The sequence below is a fragment of the Impatiens glandulifera genome, chromosome 1, assembly GCF_907164915.1.
Source record: "Impatiens glandulifera chromosome 1, dImpGla2.1, whole genome shotgun sequence".
Classification (NCBI taxonomy): domain Eukaryota; kingdom Viridiplantae; phylum Streptophyta; class Magnoliopsida; order Ericales; family Balsaminaceae; genus Impatiens; species Impatiens glandulifera.
This window is the reverse complement of record NC_061862.1, coordinates 134957519-134969091: the sequence shown is the minus strand read 5'-3', so window position 1 is coordinate 134969091 and position 11573 is coordinate 134957519.

Here is an 11573-nt window from a genome sequence, read left to right as displayed (position 1 = left end):
ACCAATTAACTAGAACCGCTAGAACCGATTAACCAATAAGCCGTTAAAATGAAACCGGTTAAATATCGATTCGGTTGGGTTACCGATTTTTCGATTTTTTGCACCGCCCTAATTATACTTTCAAATCAAATTTAGATAGGCAACATGACCCACTATTTCAAACGGAAAGAAATAATTAAATATCTTCAATAAAATGACCTCTAAAATCTGTATTAAATAGTGTTATTAATTATTGGGATAAACGATATTATTTATCAAGAATATTTTACTTATCTCAAACAAAAAATAAACATCATTTATATGCTAGTACATTATAGAATAATATTGCAAGTTTACAATCTTTTATCTCAATAATATTTAAAAGATACTTTAAGAAAAATGTATAACATGAGCAAAGTCTAATGTTACAACTCTAAAAGATATAACATCTGAAAATAGTAATAGATAGTCATTAATCAATATTTTATTTCTCTAAATTTAATGGTGCACTAAAGATATTCATTCATATATCACAAAAAAAAAAATAAAAAAATAAAATATATATATATATATATATATATATATATATATATATATATATATATATATATATATTAAAGAACATCATCTGACCAGTAATTATAGACACATTGTAAAAACTAAAAAAAAAATATTTTATAAAAATGTACTAAGATTTTGCAAATAAATTAATTTTAAAGATATACCCCTAACCAATAGCTCAAAATTAAATATAAATATTGACTTTATTATAAAATCAACAATAAAAAATCTAATCAAACTAATGCAACATAAGACAAACGTGGATTATGAAAACATGGCTATTCCATAATTTGGAGGCTTCGAGAATAAGATGTCGATTTTCTTAGCCTTCTCGAGTTTTTGGGTTTGAGTTCGTTTAACAAAAAATTATGCGCCTAATTAAATGGTTAAGTGTGTTTACGGACTATGTGCGTAACTCATTATCTCATTTTTTATCCCTCTTCTAGTCTAGCGACAACAAGAAGTATATATTTCTAGCCTCCCTGAGGTCCTGGGTTCTATCTCGTCAGACGAAAGGTTCTGTGCCTAGTTAAATAGTTAAGTGTGTTGGCGGACTATGTGCTTTACATGTGGTCCTATTTTCATCCCCTCTTCCATCATAGTGGAGGTGGATATTTCTGGCCTCCCTAAGGTCCTGGGTTCGATCCTATCAGGCGACAAGTTCTGCTCGCCTAGTTAATTAGTTAAGTGTGTTTATGGCAATGCTGTCAAAATCGAGAGTTTGCGTAGAATCGTTAGTCAATTATAAACCCGTAAAATCTAGAGTTTATGTGAAATCGTAAGAGTTTAATTTGAAAAAATAATAGTTATATATTTTTATTATTTATATATATATATATTCAATTTTAAGAAATTATATATTTTAATAAAAGTTAATTAAAAAATAATAATAAGTAAATAACCCTATAAAAATTTATACCTACAAAATTAATTATATTAATTAATTAATTTAAATAAATAATAACTTTATTTATTAATTTTTAAATATAAATTTGTATTTTTAAAGTAAAATCGTATAAAATCGAAATTATTTATAAACTCGTAAAATCGTAAAATCTTATTATCGTAAATTTAAAATCGTAAGAGTTACCTATTTAAGAGTTTACTTAAAATCAGACTCGTTAACCTAATGTGAAATCGTAAAATCGTAGGATTTTAAGAGTCAACTCGAGATTTTAACAGCCTTGGTTTATGGGCTATGTGCTTAACCCGCGAGGATTAGTCGCACTCTAAAGGAGAAGCAAAACTCAACGTTTTAAAAAAATGTTATTGGATCACTTTTAAATCCCCTCTTCTAGACTATTGGAGGTGGATATCTCCGGCCTCCCTATGGGTTCGAGCCCATCAGGCGACAACTTCTACTCGTCTAGTTAATTAGTTAAGTGTGCTCTCATTAATTCCCTCTTCTAACCTAGAGGCAACGAGAAGTGAATTTTGTCTCCATGAGATCCTAGGTTCGAGCTCTAGACAACAAATTCTGCATCTAGTTAAATGATTAAGTGTGTTTGCGGGCTTTGTGCTTAATGCATTATTCTATTTTTGATCATCTCTTATAGCCTAGTAGCAACAAGATGTGTATATTCTCAACATCCTTGATGTCCTATGTTCGAGACTATTAAGCGGCAAGTTCTGCGCCTAGTCGACATTTTAATTGTTAAGAAATATGATAAGATCTTTTAGAATTTTACCTAGTTAACAGACGACTTCATTCAGACACTTTGTGAAGACGATTAAAATCAAAAAAGAAGATGAACACTCTCTTGTAGATCTGGTTAACATGAATCTCCAAAAAGAAGACAAAAACTTAACGGATGATTTCTTACAGAGAAATCGCAGATGTATAACCAGAGGCGGAGCCAGGATAAAAAATTACCTGGGGCTGACTCCAACTTGCATCTTAGATTTAACTTTCTATATTCCGCTTTTTTTTCAATAAAATTTCCACGATTATTCAAAGATGGAGACTCGTCATGCCCTCTTAATGCACACGTTTGCAAAGTGAGCCACCGAATGTTTTCAATAGTTGTTGTAAACCGTAATCTGTTATTTTGTTTTTCATCTGAATACTATGCATTCAGTACTTTGTCAATATGACAAGGATATTCATTAGATTATCAAGATATTCAACTGCCCTATTATGTGGTGAAATATTACATCCTATATGCATAACAAAAGAGCATTTATCCCCATCATTAACTCGCTTTTAATATTTGAATTCATCTATTGTAAATGTAGGTTTTTGGGGTTGTTTATGTTCAAACAAGAAACGTGGAAAACAAAAAGAAACATCTTTCAAAAGAGAGTATTCTAACCAAGTAAATTTATAGATAAAAATTATAATTTAAAATTAAAGGTGAGGACAAAGTTTGATCCCTGGACCTCATGTTCAGAGTTTAGTCCTAAAGCCAACTGGGCTAAAAGATATTTGTCAAATATATATATATATATATATAATATTTTGTTTTAAGATTTTAATTAAGGTGGGGCTGGAGCCCACCCTAGCCCATGTGTGGCTCCGCCCCTGTGTATAACAACAAATCGCTACACACTTCAAGTGATCTAATGTTGCATTAACATCATTTCAAATACCACAAAGAACCTTCGAAAAACCTTCGACGCCACCTCCATCAAATGTCATTTTCGCGAGAAAATTACAGAGTAGAAGATTCATTATAAGATTTGAAAAATCGATGAGAGAGAAAATGTATGATGAGAGTGTAGTAGGAAAAATTTCTATTTATTTAAATTATTATTTCAGTGAAGCTAGTTTCACGTTTATTAACAATGTAAATAAAAGTGAAACAAGCGTAAATGAATGATTGATTAATGTAAATATCTAATGAAAGTTGCTTAATTAGGTAGCGTTTGCTTCACTCTTATCAGCGATATATATACATAGTGAAGCAAGCCTTACCAGATAGCGTTTGTTTCACTCATTTGAGTGCTGTAAATACTTAGTGAAGCAAGTCTCACCAGATAGCGTTTGTTTCACTCATTTGAGCATTGTAAATACCTTATAAAGAAACCCTCACCAGATAGCGCTTGTTTCATCTTTTTTTTCTATTCTATTATAAGGTTTACATGAAGGTATAAATACATTTACATGAACGTGTAAATGTTTCACATGAATGAGTTAGTGATTTTACATGAACATTTATATATATATTTAATATATAATTATATAAAATATAAATATATGTGAAGCAAGTCTCACAAGGTAACATATATTTCACTCATTTGAGTGTTGTAAATACCTTATGAAGCAACCCTCACCATGTAGAAATGTTTCATCTTTTTTTTTCTATTCTATTAAAGGGTTTACATGAAGGTATAAATACATTTACATGAACGTGTAAATATTTTACATGAATGTATTAGTGATTTTACATGAACGTTTATATATATTTAATATATAATTATATAAAATATAAATACCTAGTGAAGCAAGTCTCACCGGGTAGCATATATTTCACTCATTTGAGCGTTGCAAATACTTTATGAAGCAAACCCTCACAAGGTAGCAGGTAGCGCTGATTTCATCTTTCTTTTTTATTTTCTTGCAGGGTTTACGTTAAGGTATAAATACTTTTACATGAACGTATAAATGTTTTCACGTGAATGTGTTAACGATTTTACACGAAGGTTTATATATATTTAATATATAATTATATAAAATCTAAAATAATTAAAATAAATTCATTTAAATATCTTATAAATAAATTTTAAAATATTTATTTTACAAATTTATTTAAATATCTTAAACATAATTTTTTTAATATGTTGTTATTTAAATATATATATATATATATATTTATATATATATAATAATAAAATTTAATATATAATTATATAAATTATAAAATAATTAAACAAATTATTAAAATATCTTACAAGATTAAAAAATATTTGTTATATATATATATATATTTAATATATAATTATATAAATTATAAAATAATTTGTACAAATTAATTTAAATATATCACAAATAAATTTATAAATATATAAATTATAAAATAATTAATACAAATTAAATAAAAGATGTGATTATATAAAATATGACATAATTAAAAAAATTAATTTAAATACATCATAAATAAAATAATAAATATATTTTTATATATAATTTAAAATAATTAATATGTTTTATCTACTGAGTCAAATGAAGCAAGCTTCATATTAATTATTTAATATACAATTATATATAATATAAAAATTTGTGACCTAAAAATAATTAAATAATAATTAAATGGTTTGAGTTAATAGGATTAAATGAGTTGAAAAAAATATAATTATGTATTTTCATTAGAGATGTGACAATTATTTTTCAACAAAACTTTATATAATAAAAGAAGATGAGTGACAGTAGATGGAGGAAAAAATAATATTAATTTTTTTAGCTAATTAAATTTTAACAAGTTATTTTTTCTAAATTCTTTTTTCCTATATTTATGTTACTAAACCTAAAATTAAATTAAAATTTCAGTAATATAAAAATAATAGAGTTCAATTAGAGCATTTTAATTTACAAGTGATTTAAATAAATTTTGTTTTATTTAAATAATATTAATCAGGGATTTTGAGAAAACAAATTTTGTAGTATTAATATATAATGATTTATATATTTTTACAATATTTTTTTTAATTATTATATATAAAAAATAATATAATATAATAGTAAAATATCGGTTTATTATATTTATAAATATATAATAAAATTTGTTTTAATTATAAGATATTTTTTAAATATTTTTATTATTTTAATAATATAAATAATTTATAATACTTCTTAATTTAATTTAAATAAATAATATTTTTAAATTAAAATAAATAAATATATATATATATTATAAATTTAATTGTGAATATTAATAAAAATAAGACAAATTAAAATTTTAACTATTAAAAATAAGTTTTGTTTTGTTGTAAATTCATATTTAATCCAATTTAACAATATATATAATTAATTAATTAATAATTTATTTATTTATTTCAAAAAAATAGTAATTCTAAATATATATAGTTTTTTAGTATTTAAAATACTTTTTAAAATTTATAAAAAATAAAGAATTATTAAATTATTATTAATTTAATAAGTTATTTCAAATAATTTTATTAAGATAATATAATTTTAATAAACATTAATTAGATTAAAAATTAATATAATTTATTAACTAAAATTCAGAATTATTTTAATAACAACTTATTATAATTATATAATAATATGTTTTTATATTTCAATTATTTTAATAAAAATGATTAAATTAGAATTATATTTTTTGGTTTAATGTTTTTAAATAATTAAGTTTTAGATATTTATTTTTTGTTTTAAATATAAAATAATCAATATTTACACTAATATAATTTTTAAACATATAATAAAAATATTTTAGATGTTAAAAAATTATTATATTAAATATTTTATATTATTAAGATAAACCTTATTTCTTTTTAAAATATATATATTTTTTAAATTTTAAATAAATTTTAATTTTTAATAAATATTATTTAGCTTTCAAATAATATATATATATATTAATTTTAAAATTAATATAATTATATATATAATTTTAAAAATTAATTAAATTTTACTTCCAAATTTGATTTGTATTTCTAAATATTTTTTCTTGTAATAAAATTAACCTTTTTATTAAACATATTATTTTTTTAATATTAAAATTCTTTTTTAAATTAACTAAATAAAAATAAGACTTATTTTTTCTGTAACTGCATAAATATAAATAAAACAAAATTATACCAATTTTTTTCATTAATTTAGTTTATTTATTTTCTAAATTTTAATTTTATTTATACTTTAATATATTTATAATAAAAATTATATTAAATAGTTATAAAAAATAATGAAAAGTAAAATATTAAAATAATCAAAAAAATAATATAATATAATTTTGATTGTAAATTCTTTTTTTGAAAATAATATATTAAAATTAAGAATTAAACTAAATAATATTTAATTGAGATTTATTAATAAAAATAAAATAAATAATATAAAATAAATGTAATAAAATAGATTATAATTAATTTTAACTAAAAATATTAATTATATAAAACATTTTAAATTTTATTTTAATAAAATTAAATATTTTCTACATTTTACTTGTTTTTCAAACCAATATTTATTTTACAATAAAATTTATATAAACAATTCCTTTTATTTCAAGTTTATATAATTTTATTTTTAAAGTTTATAAAGTATAATAAAATATTATTAATTAATTATTTTATTTATTTATTTAAACAAAACATTATATATATATATATATATATATATATATATATATATATATATATAATATTTTCCTATTTTAATATAGTTTATAATATTTCAAATAATATAATATATTATTAAATTATTTTTAATATAATAACTATCTTTAAATAATTTAAATAAATTAATATTTAAAAATAATATAAATTATAAATTATAATTAAATATTTTATTAAAATAAATTTTATAGTTATAAATGTATAATGATAATGATAAAATAGTTAGATAATTTTAGTGTATTTATTGTAAAAATATAATTTTATTTAAACTTTAATATATTTTAATAATAATAAATTATATTTTATAAAATAATAATATTTAAATAACAATTTATAATCCAATAAATATATATATATATAAAAAATAAAAGAATAAAAGAAGACAAGTGACAGGAAATAAAAGGAATAAAGTGACAGTAAATGAAAGGAATAAATTTAATTTTTATAATCCAATATATATATATATATATATATATATATATATATATATATAAATAAAAGAAGATGAGTGACAGGAAATAAAATGAATAAATTTAATTTTTTCAGTTAATTAAATTTTAATAAGTTTTTTTTTATTAATTTTTTTTCCTTTTTCCTAAATTCTTTTTCTTTATATTTATCATACTAAACCTAAAATCAAATTAAAATTTCAGTAATATAAAAAAATAGAGTTAAATATTAAATTAGAGCATTTTAATTTCTAATTTACGAATAATTTAAATAAATTTTGTTTTATTTAAATAATATTAATCAGAGATGATTTTGAGAAAATAAATTTTATAGTATTAATATATAATGATTTATATATGTTTATAATATTTTTTTTAATTATTATATATAAAATATAATAGTACATAAAATATCGGTTTATTATATTTATAAATATATAATAAAATTTGTTTTAATTATAAGACATTTTTTAAATATTTTTATTATTTTAATAATATAAATAATTTATAATATTTCTTAATTTAATTTAAATAAACAATATTTTTAAATTAAAATAAATAAATATATATATTATAAATTTAATTGTGAATATTAATAAAAATAAGACAAATTAAAATTTTAATTATTCAAAATAAGTTTTGTTTTGTTGTAAATTCATATTTAATCCAATTAAACAATGTATATAATTAATTAAATTAATAATTTATTTATTTCAAAAAGAATATTAATTCTAAATATATATAGTTTTTTTAGTATTTTAAAATACTTTTTAAAATTTATAAAAAATAAATAATTATTAAATTATTATTAATATAATAAGTTATTTCAAATAATTTTATTAAGATAATATAATTTTAATAAACATTAATTAGATTAAAAATTAATATAATTTATTAAATAAAATTCAGAATTATTATAATAACAACTTATTATAATTATATAATAATATGTTTTTACATTTCAATTATTTCAATAAAAATGATTAAATTAGAATTATATTTTTTGGTTTAAATTTTTTAAATAATTAAGTTTTAGATATTTATTTTTTGTTTTAAATATAAAATAATTATTTTTTACACTAATATAATTTTTAAACATATAATAAAAATATTTTAGATATTAAAAAATTATTATATTAAATATTTTATATTATTAAGATAAACCTTATTTCTTTTTAAAATATTTATATTTTTTAAGTTTTAAATAAATTTTAATTTTTAATAAATATTATTTATTTTTCAAATAATATATATATATATTAATTTTAAAATCAATACAATTATATATATAATTTTAAAAATTAATTAAATTTTACTTCCATGATTTTTATTTCTAAATATTTTTTCTTGTAATAAAATTAACTTTTTCATTAAACATATTATGTTTTTAATACTAAATTTCTTTTTTAAATTAACTAAATAAAAATAAGCCTTATTACCATAAATATAAATAAAACAAAAATATACCAATTTTTTTTATTAATTTAGTTTATTTATTTTCTAAATTTTAATTTTATTTATACTTTAATATATTTATAATAGAATATAATTTGGATTGTAAATTCTTTTTTTAAAAATAATATATTAAAATTAAAAATTAAACTAAATAATATTTAATTGATTTTTATTAATAAAAATAAAGTAAAATAAATAATATAAAATAAATGTAACAAAATTATAATTAGTTTTAACTAAAAATATTCATTATATAAAACATTTTAAATTTTATTTTAATAAAATTAAATATTTTCTAAAATTTTACTTGTTTTTCAGACCAATATTTATTTTATAATAAAATTTATATAAACAATTCCTTTTATTTTAAGTTTATATAATTTTATTTTTTAAGTTTATAAAGTATAATAAAATATTATTAATTAATTGATTTATTTATTTAAACAAAACATTATATATATATATATATATATATATATATAATATTTTCCTATTTTAATATAGTTTATAATATTTCAAATAATATAATATATTATTAAATTATTTTTAATATAATAACTATTTTTAAATAATTTAAATAAATTAATATTTAAAATTAATATAATTTATTAATTATAATTAAAACTATTTTATTAAATTAAATTTTATAGTTATAAATGTATAATGATAAAATAATTAGAGAATTTTAGTGTATTTATTTGTAAAAATATAATTTTATTTAAAATTTAATATATTTTAATAATAAAAAATTATATTTTATTAAATAATAATATTTAAATAACAATTTATAATTCAATATATATATATATATATATATGATTGGCTGAGTTATTATTTGTGTTTTTGTGCATATTAATAAAAATTATTTTACTTAATATAAATATATTTTTTTAGTGTAATTATACTATAAGTTAATATGATTTTATTCTTATATTTTATAATTTTCAAAAATAAAAATATTTACAATTTTATAAAAAAACATTAATTTATACTTATTTATAATAATAAAATAAATTTATAATATTTATAAATTATTTTAAATATAAAATTTGTTTTAAATATTTTATTTTTTTAATAATATATAATTTATAATATTTCTTAATTTAAATAAATTTTTTTGTTAAATTAAAAATATGTGTTGTGTAAATTTAGTTGTAACTATTAATTAAAAATAAACTATATTAAATTTGTAAAATATTAATATTTTACATATTATTTTAAGTATATAATTTTATTAAAATATTTAATAATTATAATATTAAAAATTAAATTTGAATGAAATTGATTAAATTAAACAAAATTATTAAATTATTACTACTAAATAATTAATTTAAATAATAATAAATAAACAAAAAATAATCAAGTATTAGAAATTTTATAAAATAATATATAAATTAATTATAATAAATATTATAATATTATATCATAACTAAATTAATTATAATTTATAAAATAATAACTAATTAACTAAATTAATAATATTTAAATATTTATTTTAAATTAAATTAATAATAATATGTAAAAAAATTATTTTATTTAATAAGTCATTATTGTGTTGATTATTCAAAATATGTATATAAGCTTAAAATTAAAAATAAATTTTAAGATATTACTTAAAACATTTTTTTTATAAGACTAATAAAATAAATATGGGTATGCTTAAATAAACTAACATTATTCTAATGCATAAAGATATAGTTAAAATATTATTTATGTAGTAGGATATTTGTAAGGACAAAAATATAAACAAAATTTTAAAATGTTAATGATTATGTAATTGTTTCTATAATATAAATTCAGCGCATTTAGTCTATTAAGTACTTAAGAATTAATTAAAAAAAATTAATAAATAACTCTAATCCAAACATCTGGTCATCCTAGTTGATAATTAATCATCATTGTACTTATTGTGTTTATAGGCACGTACCTTTCTAATATTTTAATCATAATAGTTAAGCATAAAACATAATTTACATTAAAAGTGACTGTTTTTCAGCTTGCTTCAACATTGTTAGATCTTATCCAATATCACTTGAAGAAAAAAATAATAATAAAAAAACATCAAAAAATTTGAATGAAGAATATAAAATAATAGCATGTTTACTTTGAATAAAATTGATCAAAAATATTTCTATTAAGTTATAGAATAATATGTGAGTTTGTAATTTTTTATCTCAATAATATTTAAAAATACTTTAAGGAAAATGCATGACCACTAATATTGCAACTCTCAAAAACTATATATAACATCTGGAAAAATAATAGTGTTATTGATAATTGGGATAAACAATAAATGAAATTGATCAAAATATTTTATCTCAAACAATAAATAAACATCATTTATATGCTAGTAAATTATAGAATAATATCCTGAGTTTGCAATTTTTTATCTCAATAATATTTAAAAAATACTTTGAGGAAAATGCATGTCCATGAGCAAATTCTAATATTGCAACTCTCAAAGACTATATAATATCTGAAAAATATTAATAGATAGTTATTAATCAATATTTTATTTTTCTAAATTTAATGATGTAATTAAAGATATTCATTTATATATAACAAATTCACAATAAAAAATAAAACATTATATATATATATATACATATATATATATATATAAAAGAACATATTGTAAGCCCTCATAAAAACTCAAAAAAAGAAAGAATAATATTTTTAAAAAATGTAATAAGATTTTGCAAATAAATTAATTTTAAAGATATATCAATAACCAATAGCCCAAAATTAAATATAAATATTGACTTTATTATAAAACCAACTATAAATCTAATAAAACTAATGTATCATAAGACAAACATGTTGATATTGAAAATAATAATG